Source organism: Erinaceus europaeus, chromosome 11 (genome assembly GCF_950295315.1).
Source record: "Erinaceus europaeus chromosome 11, mEriEur2.1, whole genome shotgun sequence".
Lineage (NCBI taxonomy): Eukaryota > Metazoa > Chordata > Mammalia > Eulipotyphla > Erinaceidae > Erinaceus > Erinaceus europaeus.
This window is the reverse complement of record NC_080172.1, coordinates 63,790,023-63,804,539: the sequence shown is the minus strand read 5'-3', so window position 1 is coordinate 63,804,539 and position 14,517 is coordinate 63,790,023. Positions and strand designations below refer to the sequence as shown.

At 41.6% G+C, this 14,517-nt stretch overlaps 1 pseudogene; it reads right to left on the bottom strand.

Annotated features, from left to right (window-relative positions):
- Nucleotides 1–274: 274 nt before the first annotated feature.
- On the bottom strand, nucleotides 275–3,054 carry LOC103119871 (large ribosomal subunit protein eL27-like; annotated as a pseudogene).
- Nucleotides 3,055–14,517: the final 11,463 nt, after the last annotated feature.

The following is a 14,517-nucleotide window of genomic DNA, read 5'->3' as shown; positions in this document are numbered from 1 at the left end:
GACTTGCTTCCCCAGCATCTAGGTGGGGGGGGGGGGGGCGGGGCCGGGGTTGCTCTCTCCACCCAGGGTCCGCCCCTGGGGTGGAGGTTGCAGGCGCGGGGAAGTCACCCCAGCCGGGCTGCCTGCTTCCTGTTCTCGCCCAGGGCACGGGGGTAGAGGCGATATCACTGGCTCTCGGAGCTTTGGGTGATTTCTGGAGCTTTTCTTCCTGCACAAGCTGGCCCGTGGCGTTTGCTGAGTGGTGGGTATTCAGCACGGGAGGGGCCGCGGGGAGCCTGTGGGAACTAGGAGAAAGGAGACTACAGAGGCGAAATTGTGTGAGCTCTGGTGGTTTCGGTTAAACGGTAATTGGGTAATTGTTAGCTGACAATTTTATTTTATTTTACTTTCATTTATTTATTTATTTTTGCCTCCAAAGTTATTGTTGGGACTCCATGCCAGCACTACGAATCTACTGCTTCTGGCGGCCATTTTTTTCCATTTTATTGGACAGGACAGAGAGAAATTGAGAGAGGCAGGGAGAGAGGGGGGGAGAGGGAGAGGGACCTGCAGACCTGTTCCACCGCTTGTGAAACTTCCCCCTGCAGAACCAGGATCCTTGCACAGGCCCTCGCACTTAGTACTATGTACGCTTAACAGAGTGTGCCACTGCCAGGCGCCTCTAGCTAACAATTTTTTTCTTTTATTTATTCCTTTTTGTTGCCATTGTTATATTGTTGTAGTTATTATTGTAGTTATTATTGTTGTTGTTATTGATGTCGTCATTGTTGGATAGGACAGAGAAATGGAGAGAGGAAGGGAAGACAGAGAGGGGGAGAGAAAGACACCTGCAGACCTGCTTCACCGCATGTGAAGTGACTCCCCTGCAGATGGGGAGCGGGGGCTCGAACCGGGATCCTTACACCGGTCTTTGCGCTTTGCGCCACCTATGCTTAACCCAGTGCGCTACCTTCCGACTCTCCCTAGCTAACAATTTTAAAGGGGACAGTTATATACTAAGTATTTCACCTGCACTCCCATGAGCCTTGAAGTAGGTACTGCTTTTAACTTTATTTTTTTAACTTTCAATGACGCAAACAAAACACCTAAAATTGCAGCTTCTGGAAGAACCATTTGTTCCTTTGTTCTTGCCGATCTTACACCTGTCCTCAGCCTTGACCTTAGCCTCACAACGGGCCGCAGTTGCCATTAAGAGTGGGCGCTCCTGAGGTTGAAAATAAGAAAACACAAAGCAGAACTTGGACTGAGTTTTCTGTATTGCACCAAAGTAAAAAACTATGGGGTGGTGGTTGTGAAGGGTTCAGGTCCTGGAACATGATGGCGGAAGACCTAATGGGGTTTGAATTGTTATGTGGGAAACTGGGAAATGTTACATATGTATCATTTCATGTACGTATTTCTGTAAGAAAATACTGTATCTATCTTACACTATTAATCCCCCAGTAAAAAATTTAAAAAGAAAGAGTGGACATTCTGATAAATAAGATCAGAAAGGGAAACTCAAAGCAACTTGGACTGAGTTTGGTGTATTGCAACAAAGTAAAGGACTCTTGAGGGTCCTGGTGCATAGTGGTGGAGGAGAACCTAAGCTGGGGGTGAGAATGTTTTGACTCATGTACCAACAACTATTTACTGTAAACCATTACCCCCCCCAAAAAAAGTGGGTTCTTGGAAGATATTCTTGTTGACAGTGGCTTTATCCAAGGGGATGTCCATAGATAGCTTGTAGGGATGAAGTGATTGTAAATTTTCACAAAAGACTTTGTCTTTGAGAGTTGGGTGGTAGCCCAGTGGGTTAAGCGCAGGTGGTACAAAGTGCAAGGCCGGATGTAAGGATCCCGGTTTGAGCCCGGGTTCCACAGGCAGTGAAGCAGGTCTGCAGGTGTCTCTTTCTCTCCCCCTCTCTGTCTTTCCCTCCGCTCTCCATTTCTCTCTGTCCTATCCAACAATGACAACATCAACAACAATAACTACAACAATAAAACAAGGGCAACAAAAGGGGATAAATATTAAAAAAAGAAATACAAAAAATTTTTTTAAATAAAGATAATTAAAAAAAAAAAAGACTTGGTCTTTGTTTGACCCTTTGGAGATTTTCTTCTTTCCCAAGGCAGCTGTCACTTTGCAGGGACAGCAGCCAATTCCAGTCAGCAGGGAAGGCATGGCTATATGGGCGCTTCTGCGATGCATCATCAATGTTCTCCACAATGACTGCTTTGTATCTGGAGTAGCATCTGGTCAAGACCAGCACCACCTTCCTGGGTTCCATAAAGTTGCACATTTCAACAGCAGCCATTCAGGCCTATAGCAGAAAGGAAGGACAGTTTGCAAATAAAGTATTTGAGACTCAAGGAGGCTCAACAGATTTCATTATAGGGCAACCAGCATTGGAGGTCATACTTAAGTCTGATTTTATCATAGAGTCACTTGTAGGTTCTTAAATAGGTTCTTAAATAGGTCTTCCTTTTTTCCCTTCTCTCCCCCCCCCCCAGCTCTTGCTTATGGTGGTGTTGGAGACTTTTGGTGCCTCAGGCAATTAAGTCTTTTTGCATAACCATTGCTGTGTTTCTGTAGCCCCATTTGTAGGTTCTTGAGGACAGGTACTAGAAACAGTCTATTTGTTAAATTGATTAAATTATCTTGACTTTTTTTTTTTTTTTTTTGATTTCCCCCTTTTTCTCCAGGTCCCATCCTCTCTTCCCCTCCAAGTCACACACAACCCTATTACTACATCCAAATATCTCTTCCCTTTTCGTCCTCTCTGGGGCCTGATGGCAATGGAGTTTATAGCCCTCTTACCCTCTTCTTCCTATCACTTCTCCTCTACTGGAGTATGGATAAAAGTTGTTTTTGGGGTGCAGAAAGTGGGAATTCTGATTTCTGTAGTTGCTTCTCCACTGGATTTGGGTATTGGCAGGTCGACCCATATCTTCAGCCTGTTTCTGTCTTTCCTTAGTGGACCAGAGCTCTGGAGAGGTGAGGTTCCAGGACACATTGGTAAGGTCATCTTCCCAGAGAAGTCAGGGTGGAACCATGGTAGCATCTGCAACTTGGTGTCTGGAAGGTGGTAGGACATAAAATGAGACAAAACAGAACAGGAACCAAAAAGTAGGAACAGAGCAGATGAGATTAGGGATCTTAGGGTAGAAGAACACTCAGAAGTCCATTTCAGGCATGTTTCTCGGGTCCCATGACTGGTAGTTTTTGCTAGAGTTTGATAGCTAGCATGAAGTTGGATAAAAACATTGTCACTATCACTTTTAATGCCTGGGATGGAACTCAGGGGCCTCATGTTTTTGTTTTTAGAGATAGAGAATTAGTAACGAGACCACAACTTCTTTCAATGTGGTGGCAGTCAGTCTCAAGCCTGGATACTGTGCAAAGCAGCACAGTATCCAAGTGAGCTATTTCACAGGTCATGGACCTCATGGTTTGTAAGTCCAAAGCTTTAACCGCTGCACCACCTCTCAGGCTAAGTCGTTTTTGTAAACATAATCAGGGTTGATCTCAGGTACTCATCATCAATCATTAAGATGTTCCTATTCCTTAGAAAATTGCAAAGATTTAATGACCTTTTCCCATGCAGCCTGGGAAGTGGTGAAGATAGAGCAATTTAAAATGAAAGACACTCCCCAGGAAGTTGAGACAAAGATAAGGCCAAATACTGCCCCAAAATGAAAGATTTACACACTGAAAATTATAAAACATTACTCAAGAAAATTCAGAAAGCCTAAGTGAAAATACATCTAGTTATAATTGGGAGACAATATTTTTTAATATTTTATTTATTTTAATGAGAGAGATACAGAAAGATGCATACAGAGATAAATACCAAAGCATTACTTAGCTGTGGCTTATGGTGCTGCTGGGGATTGAACCTGAGACTTTGGAGCTTCAGGCATGAGAGTTTGGTCATGATTACTGCATGGTAGCTAAGTTAACATTAAAAGGAATCTGTCCTGGTTGTATACACTGACATGACAATATATTAGTAGAATTAAGAGTCCAGAAATAAACTTACAGATCTACGGCAAATTGATTTTATTTATTTATTTTATCAGAGCACTGCTCAGCTCTGGCTTATGGGGATTGAACCTGGGACCTTGAAGCCTCAAGCATGTAAGACTCTTTTTATTAAAAAAAAAAAAAGTAAAAAAAGACTCTTTATTAACCATTATGCTACTTCTCCAGCTTAACCAATTATTTAAAAAAAACCCAAAAAAAACAAGTGATGCTGTGACACTGGATGTCCATCCATCTGCAAAAGAAAAAAAAAAAAAGCTGGAATCCTCACTTCATATACAAAAATTAACTCAAAGTGAATTGACCAAGAGCATAAATGTAAAATCTGAACTATAAAATTCACAGAAAGAAATAATAGGGGTAAACCTTGAAATTCTATTTTATTTATTTTATTTATGAAAGAGAAAAAGGGAGAGTAAGAAGAACCAGAGCATCAGCCTGGCATGTGTGATGCTAGGGATCCCATGCTTAAGTTTCCAAAGCTTTATCTACTGTATCACCTCCTGGCTCACTAGAAATAACTTCCATGGAATCTGACCTTGGATTCTTAGATACTGTACCTAAAGAAGAACTAAAAAACAGATAAATTAAAAGTTTGGAGGCATAAAATAGCATCAATGAAGTAAAAATCTACAGATTGAGAGAAAATATTTACAAGTGAAAGTCTATTAAATAAAAAATATATATATATTAAATATACAAGTATATGTTTTTAAAAAACTACAGCTAGGCAACAAAAAGGCAACACAAAAATGAAGAAAAAACTTAAATAAAAATTTTCTAAAAATATGTGAAAAGGTCACCAAGTGAATGTCAAAATAGTTGGCATTATTCATTAGAGAAGTACAAATCAAAATGTTGGGATGAGACTGGGAAGACAGCATAATGGTTAGTTATTCAAAAGATTTGCATGCCGAAGGCTCTGCAGTCTACCATAAACAAGAGCTGAGCAATACTCTGGTCTCTTTCTGTATCTCATTAAAACAAACACATACACACACACACACACACACACACACACACACACACACACACCCAACAGGGATATATAGCATGATTATGCAAAGAGACTCCTGTGAAGTCCCAGGTTTAATTTCCTGCACCATAAATCACAGCAGAGTAGTGCTCTAGTAAAGAAAGAAGGAAAGAAAGGACCTCACAGGATTCCAGTTTATATCCACTTTGATGACTACAATAAATTTTTATTCTTTTATAAACTTATTTATTTGCTAGAGATAGAAATTGAGAGGGGAGTGGGAAGATAGAGAGGGACAGAGAAACACCTGCAGTACCTCTTAACCACTAATGAAACTTCCCCTTGTAGATGTGTGCTTAACCAGATTCACTACCACCTGGCCCCATATAATACATTTTTATTTATTTTATTTATAAAAAGGAAACATTGACAAAACCATAGGTTAAGAGGGGTACAACTCCACACAATTCCCACCACCAGGTCTCCGTATCCCATCCCCTCCCCTGATAGCTTTCCTATTCTTTATCCCTCTGGGAGTATGGACCCAAGGTCATTGTGGGATGCAGAAGGTGGAAGGTCTGGCTTCTGTAATTGCCTCTCCCCACTGAACATAGGCATTGACAGGTCAATCCATACTCCCAGTCTGCCTCTCTCTTTCCCTAGTGGGGCAGGGCTCTGGGTAAGTGGGGCTCCAGGACACATTGGTGGGGTTGTCTGTCCAGGGAAGTCTGGTCGGCATCATGATAGCATCTGGAACCTGGTGGTTGAAAAGAGAGTTAACATACAAAGCCAAACAAATTGTTGACCACATGCAATACATTTAAAAAAATTTTTTTTATTTCATTTATTTATTTTCCTTTTGTTGCCCTTATTGTCTTTTTATTTTTGCTGCTGTTGTTATTGATGTCGTCGTTGTTGGATAGGACAGAGAGAAATGGAGAGAGGAGGGGAAGACAGAGAGAGGGAGAGAAAGATAAGACACCTGCAGACCTGCTTCACCACCTGTGAAGCGACTCCCCTGCAGGTGGAGAGCCGGGGGCTCCAACCGGGATCCTTAAGGTTAACCCACGTGCGCTTAACCCACTGTGCTACCACCCGACTCCCACATACAATACATTTTTAAAGTGGGTCAGGAGATGCAGTAGGTAAAGGGTGCAGTAGATAAAGCTTTGGACTCTCAAGTATGAGGTACTAAGTTTGGTCACCAGCATCACATGTGTCAGAGTGATGCATTGGTTCTCTCTCCGTCTCTCCTCATAACTGAATACATTAAAAAATAAATAAAGGAAAATTGGTATTGACAAGATAAGGAGAATTATGAAATGCTGTGAACCCATACATTCATTGCTGATAGGGATATAAAAATAGAAATCGCATGGGAGTTGGGTGGTAGTGAAGCAGGTTAAGCACAGGTAACACAAAGTGCAAAAATAGAAATCACCATAAAAATAGTGTGGTAGTTCTAAGTGTTAAATATAGTCTTATCATATGGCTCATAAGTTCTGGGTCATCTTACATATCCAAAGAATTGAAAATACATCTTCACAGAAATACTTATATGGAAATGTTTGTAGTAACAGCATTATTCAGGATAGCTAAAGTTGGGAGCAACCCAATGTCTGTCTTTCTGTACATGGATAAATGTATAAATGAACAACAAAGTAGTATTCCGTTATAAATGAAACAGAAGGGGAGTCTGGTGGTAGCGCAGTGGGTTAAGTGCACATGGCACAAAGCACAAGGACTGGCGTAAGAATCCCAGTTCAAGCCCCTGGCTCCCCACCTGCAGGGCAGTCGCTTCACAAGTGGTGAAGCAGGTTTGCAGGTGTCTGTCTTTCTCTACTCCTTTCTGTCTTCCCCTCCTCTCTCCATTTCTCTCTGTCCTATCCAACAACGATGACAACAACAACAGCAATAACAACAACAACAACAAAAACCAAGAGCAACAAAAGGGAAAAATAAATAAATATAAAAATAAATAAATGAAACAGAATATTGATGCATGCTATAACATGACTGATCCTTGAAACTATTAAGGTAAGATAACATTAAGAAAGTAACCAGACTTTTTAAAAAGAAGTTTATTTATAAGAAGCAACTGGTGGCACAGCTATATACAAGATGCTGGGCATTATACAGCAAACCCTAACCAAGGGACTTTTCAAAGTTAACCCAATTACCAAATAATGTGATGATAACAATAACTATCCATTGTGTTCTTGAACCCTAAAACAGCAGGAACCTCACATTTCCACTATAGAGCCTATATTTCCCCCAGTCCTGGAACCTTAGGGTGGGGCCCACTTTCCTGCATGCTTCTCTCAATTAATATCAAATAATATTGCACCCACCGATTGCAACGTAATCAACGTAACAAGTGCCACCCCAGCATGCTTCATTTCAGACTGTGTCCAGAGACTTCAGGTGTGGAATGACAACTCTTCAGCTTCATCACTCGGGTGAGACCTTTCCTTTCATAGTATTCTCTAATTCCATTCCAGGTGGTCCACTCCCCAATAAAGTCCCCAAACCTAGATATAGACCAGGTCCCCTGAGATAGAGCATAGATTCACACATGTCCATAAACCAGGGAAAAACATATACCTGAAAGCAGAAGTACACAAGAGTCTGCAGTGAGTACCCCCAACACTTCATCTGCACTATTCCAGCCTGTAGGTCCATGATTGTTCAACAATTTGTTTGGCTTTGTATGCTAACTCTCTTTTCAGCCACCAGGTTCCGGATGCCAGCATGATGCCAAACAGACTTCCTTGGACTGACGACCCCACCAATGTGTCCTGGAACCCCACTTCCCCAGAGTCCCACCCTACTAGGGAAAGAGAGGCAGACTGGGAGTATGGATCGACCAGTCAACGCCCATGTTCAGTGGGGAAGCAATTGCAGAAGCCAGACTTTCCACCTTCTGCAACCCACAACGACTCTGTGTCCATACTCCTAGAAGGATAGAGAATGGGAAAGCTATCAGGGGAGGGGATGGGATATGGAGATCAGGTGGTGGGAATTGTGTGGAGTTGTACCCCTCCTATGCTATGGTTTTGTTTTTGTTAATGTTTCCTTTCTTAAAAAAAAAAAAACTGTAAAGGGGAAAAATAAATAAACAAGCAGCCTAGGGAGTGGCCCAGTGGGTAAAGCATTCGACTTTCTTGTCTGAGATCCTGAGTTCAGTCCCCAGCATCTCATGAACAAGAATAATCAGTGGTTCTCTCTTTCTTCTTTTCTTCCTATAAATAAACTAATTAATCAAAAAAAGAAGTTTATTTATAAAATGGAAATATTAACAAGACCATAGGATAAGAGGGGTACAATTCCACACAATTCCCACCACCAGAGTTCCGTATCCAATCCCCTATCTTTTTTTTTTTTTTTTTTTTTAAATATTTATTTTATTTATTTATTTATTCCCTTTTGTTGCCCTTGTTATTTTATTGTTGTAGTTATTATTGTTGTTGTCGTTGTTGGATAGGACAGAGAGAAATGGAGAGAGGAGGGGAAGACAGAGAGGAGGAGAGAAAGATAGACACCTGCAGACCTGCTTCACCGCCTGTGAAGCGACTCCCCTGCAGGTGGGGAGCCGGGGTTTGAACCGGGATCCTTATGCCGGTCCTTGTGCTTTGCGCCACCTGCGCTTAACCCGCTGTGCTACAGCCCGACTCCCCCCAATCCCCTATCTTGATAGCTTACCTATTCTTTTTTTAATTTTATTATTGGGGGATTAATGTTTTACAGTTGACAGTAAATACAGTAGTTTGTACATACATAACATTTCTCAGTTTTCCACATAACAATATCCCTCTGGGAGTATGGACCCAGAATCATTCTGGGGTACAGAAGGTGAAAAGGTCTGGCTTCTGTAGTTGCTTTCCCTTTGGACATAGGTATTGGCAGGTCAATCCATACTCCCAGCCTATCTCTCCTTAGTGGAGCAGGGCTTTGGGGAGGCGGGGTTCCAGGACACAGTGGGGTCATCTGCCTAGGGAAGTCCGGTTGGCATCATGGTAGCATCTGGAACCTGGTGGCTGCAAAAGAATTAAGATACAAAGCAGAACAAATTGTTGACTAATCATGAACCTAAAGGCAAGAATATTGCAGATGAAAATTTGGGGTCTTCGTTTTAGAAAAAGCTATTAGGTCTATTGTAGGTATATTCCAAGGGGCCCATGACTTTACCTGACATCTAATATGCAGATGGACCCAAGGTATTGTCTGGGGAGATGGTGTCATAGTTGTAAAAAGGACTAGAAAGTTGGATCAGGAAAGAGAGTAGCTCCCAAATATGGGGAAAGTGTATAAATATTGTTAACTGTGAGCCCCATCGATTTGATCTGGGGCCCAGATTCAGCACAGGAGCCTATGTAACCTCTGCATCCCTGTAGGTTTGAGCTCACATTCAGTGGTCACGGCATAGAACATTCCAGGCTGTACTAATTTCAGGACCCATTTTCCTCTGGTGGTGGGTAGAGTGTGTTATGCAACCTCCCTTCAGAGAATGGAACAGTCCATACCGTTGTTCATCCACATTGAGGGCAAGGTCCTGTAGGGGACCACAAAGGGGCCCATTATGTTGTTCCTGATGAAGATGACTAGTGACACTGGTGAGAGGGATCTGTTAGATGTCTAGGCCCATCATGTCCAGGTGGGAATCCCAGGATTCCCTGACTAGGGCCCCAAGTGATGGGGTGGCCTGGTAGTGACTAAAGAGTCATCATTAAAGTGTGCTGGGCTCTTGCCCTTATTCAGTTTTTGTAGTCCTTATTTTGTCTGACAAGATTAAACCATTATGTTATCTCTCCAGCTCAATAAAGTAACCAGATATTATCATAAGCCCTCTTGAGGGCCCCTCCAAGACCTTGCCCTCACTGTAAAGTAGCAGTGGTAGGGACTGCCCCACTCTCCAAAGAGGGGTTAGGTCAGCCTACTCTGCTACTCAAGGAAGACTGGTCCTGAAGTGAGTGAGTCCAGACTAGAATGTTCCCATGGACTATGAGCTCAGACTGACAGACTCGGAGGTTATCCAGGCTTCTGTGCTAAATACATGGGCTCTGGGTCAACTTGATGGGGGTAAACAGTCAATTGTATTTATCTATTCTCTTCAAGTTTGGAAGCTACTCTCTGCCCTAATCCAGCTTTCTAGTTCTAGTCTCAACTCTGACTATATCTTCCCAGACAGTATTTTCAGTCCACCTCCATGTTAACCATCAAGCTCAAGCAAAAATTTAAGTCATAGGTCCTTTGGAACATACCTAAAATAGACTTTCTAGCTTCTTACTACCCTAAAATCCCTATTCTCATCTGCTCTATTCCTATTTTCTGGATCTTGTTTTTTAAGTTTTTTTTCTTTTTTTTAAAGAATTTTATTTATTCATGAGAAAGATATGAGTAGAGAGAGGAAGAACCAGACATCACTCTGGTACATGTGCTTCCGGGGAGTGAACTAAGGACCTCACACTTGAGAGTCCAATGCTTTATCCACTGCTCCACCTCCTGGATCACTCTGGTTCTTGCTTATTAAACATTTTGTCTTGCTTTTTTAATTTATTTATAAAAAGGAAACACTGACTAAACCATAGACAACCCCACCAATGTGTCCTGGAGCTCTGCTTTCCTAGATTCCTGCCCCACTAGGGAAAGAGAGAGGCAGGCTGGGAGTATGGATCAACCTGTCAATGCCCGTGTTCAGCGGGGAAGCAATTACAGAAGCCAGACCTTCCACCTTCTGCATCCCACAATGACCTTGGGTCCATACTCCCAGAGGGTTAAAGAATAGGAAAGCTATCAGGGGAAGGGATGGGATACGGAGTTCTGATGGTGGGAATTGTGTGGAGTTGTACCCCTCTTAATCTTAATTGTTTTCCGGACACCAAGTTGCAGATGCTACTATGATTCCATCCTGAACTCCCTGGGCAGATGGCCTCACCAAGGTGTTCTGGAACCTTACCTCTCCAGAACCCTATCCCACTAGGGAAAGATAGAAACAAGCTGGGGGTATCAATTGACTTACCAATGTCCATGTCCAGCAGAGAAGCAATTACAGAAGCCAGAACTCCCATCTTCTACACCCTAAAAAGAATTTGGGTCCATACTCTGAAGAGGGGAAGAAATGTTAAGGGACGATGACTATCAGGTTCTGAACTCTAATTCCATCAGGACTCTGATAGAGAAGAGGAAAAAAGGACATTCAGAAGTAGTAATAGGTGTAGGTATGACTTAGAGCTTTGGTGCCTCAAGGACCTTTGTGCCTCAGGCAGGAAAATCTTTTTTGCATAACCATTATATGTTATCTCTCTAGCCCAATGAAGTAACCAGACATCATCATAAGCCCGTTTGAGGGCCCCTCCAAGACCTGGCCCTCACTGTAAATTAGCAGCTCCTGTAGCTGAGGCCTGACAAGACATGAGAGGAAGGGGACTAGGCAGTGGAGCACCAGGTTAATGCACATAGTACTAAGTGCAAGTACCTGTGCAAGGATCCTGGTTCAAGCCCACTGGCTCCCATCTGCAGGGGGGCACTTCACAAGAAGTGAAGCAGGTCTGCAGGTATCTATCTTTCTCTCTTCCTCTCTCCCTCTTAATTTCTGTCTGTCATATTCCAGGAATTTAAAGGGGGGGGGCAGGAAAGATGGCCTTCAGGAGCGGTGGATCCATACTTCCATAAAGACCCTGGTAGCAATTAAAAAAAAAAAGTGAATGAGGAAGACAGACAAGACAGAGTAATACAGTGTGACTTGACCTCCTGCAGCTGGCTTTGAAGATGGGCACCAGGTTACCTTTAAGAGTTGGGAAAGATGAGACAGATTCTCCTTTAGTCCATCTTGTGAGCTATAAGTTTTTCCTAGTGAGGTCTCTGTTGGACTTCTAATCTACAGAAGATAATAAATTTATATTGTTTTAAATCACTGGTTTTGTGTTACTTTATTACAGCTGCAATTGAGAACTAATATAACCAGCATAAATATATAAGCTTTAAATCCTACAAAGCCTGTATCTTCCCACTGATGTAAAAGATTGTTATAAAGGGCACAAAAATTTGGACTTGGGGGCCAGGTAGTGGCATACCTGGTTACATGCACACATTACAGTGTACAAGGACCTGGGTTCAAGTCCCTGGTCCACACCTGTAGGGGGAAAGCTTTACAAATGGTGAAGCAGGGCTGCAGGTATCTCTCTGTCTCTTTCCCTCTCTATCTTCCCTTCCTCTCTTAATTTATGTCTGTCTCTATCCAATAATAAGTGAAGTTAAAAAAAAAAGAGTAAGGAGACCTTTAAAAAATTTTTTTTTTTGGACTTGCAGGGCCTGGCTCTTTAACTCACTATCTAAGGCATTGTGAGCATTTCACTGAGTTCTTCCAACCTCAATTTTCCCATTAGGTACAATGGAGATAATAAGTACAAACTTGAATTGTTGAGATAATCAAAAGAGAAACTGATTAGTAAATTTATTTTTATACACTTTTTTAAAATAATATTTTTATTTTGTTGGACACAGAAAAATTGAATGGGAAAGGGTAAATAGGGAAAGAGAAAGATACCTGTAGCACTGCTTCATTGCTCATGAGGCTTTCTTCCTTCAGGTGAGGAATGGGGGTTTAAACCTGGGTCCTTGGACATGGTAACGTGCACTCAACTAGGTGCACCGTCATCTGGCCTCCCTGATTAGTAACTCTTGAAAGGTACTCATACCAGATTATAAATTGTCAATACGTAAGGTCCTAAGTTTCATTTCCAGCACCAGATATGCTGGAGTGATAAAGCAGGTGCAATTCTTACTATTTTTCCAGATGATTTTTTTTCCTTTGATGGGGGGGATAAGGGAGAGACAGAGCTACAGGGAGAGGGGAGAAGAGAGGGAGAGCGAGAGAGAGAGTGAGAAAGAGACTTGTAGCACTGCTTTACCTCTTGTGAAGCTTCCCCCCTGCAGGTCAGGGGGGGGTGTTGAAATTATGCTACTTTTATGACTACACAGGATAAGAATTTTAGAGTAGACAAGAGCTTGTAAGATCTGGAGACCAAATCCCCATATTTTGCAGATGTGGAAGTTAAAAGCCTGAAAAATGTCTTAAGACTAGGAAACAGGGAGTCGGGCTGTAGCACAGCGGGTTAAGCGCAGGTGGCGCAAAGCACAAGGACCAGCATAAGGATCCCGGTTCGAACCCCGGCTCCCCACCTGCAGGGGAGTCGCTTCACAGGCGGTGAAGCAGGTCTGCAAGTGTCTATCTTTCGCTCCTCCTCTCTGTCTTCCCCTCCTCTCTCCATTTCTCTCTGTCCTATCTGACAACGACACCAACAATAATAACTACAACAATAAAACAACAAGGGCAACAAAAGGGAATAAATAAATAAAATAAATATTAAAAAAAGACTAGGAAACAATGAGTTATTTGACCAGGTGTGTGAAGCATAATCTTGAAAGTTAAAGATTTCTGAGAAGAAAAATCTTTACTGCAAACTGGAGTGAATACAATGCCCTCTAGTGGCTTTTCATTTTATTTTATAACTTCTCATTTCTGTTTTATAGTCAGAAAAATATGTTGTAGCTATTTAAAAACTTAAGATGATTCCAAGCAGGTTTAATCTTCAGAAATTAGGGATGAGGCTATGACATACCACTAAAGGAAAAGGGGGGATATTTTGTAAAAAGCAAAATTGGAAAATTTAACTTGTACTGAATACTCAAATATTTTATCTGGAAAATAAGAATACGTTTTTACTGTTTCCACTGACAGACTCAGCCATTTCACTTCCACTCCTTCATTTAACTGTACTCTCTACATTTCTCTTATGTGGAAAATACAGTGGTAGATAAAGCATTGATCTCTCAAGCATAAGGACTCTCAAGCATGAGGTCCTGAGTCTGATGCCTGGCATCATGTATGTCAGAATGATGCTCTAGTTCTCTTTCTCTTCTTTTGTCTCTAATGAATGAATAAACACCTTTAAAAAAAAGAAGTAAGGCGATCTTAAATATATTTTATCAATAATAGAACTTTGTTTTTGAGATAGAATCCTCCTCACATAAAATTCATCATTCTAGAGTGTATACTTACAGTGACTTTAAATATATTTACCATGAGCAACCACCACCATCTACATCTCCACCCAAAGAAATCTTATACTGCTAGTAGTTAGACCAATATCCCCTTTTGCCTACTTCCAGGCACCCACGAGTGTACTTTCTTTTATGACTTCACCTTTTCTGGATACTTCATATAAGTAGAATAATCTGAAATGTGATCTTCTGTGTCTAGCTTCTTTCACTTGCCATATTATATTTAAAGTTCACCCATGCTATAGCATTTATCTGTACTTCATTTTTCTTGTTGAGTCCATTGTATAGATGATATATTACATTTTGTTTATCTGTTTACCAGCTAGTGGGCACTTAAGATTATTTCCATTTTGTGTCTATTTTGAAAATACTGTTGCAAACGTGTATATAAGTTTCTATGTGAATACAAGATTTAAAAAAATTTTCCCCCAGAGTCACCTCTGGCTTATGTTGGT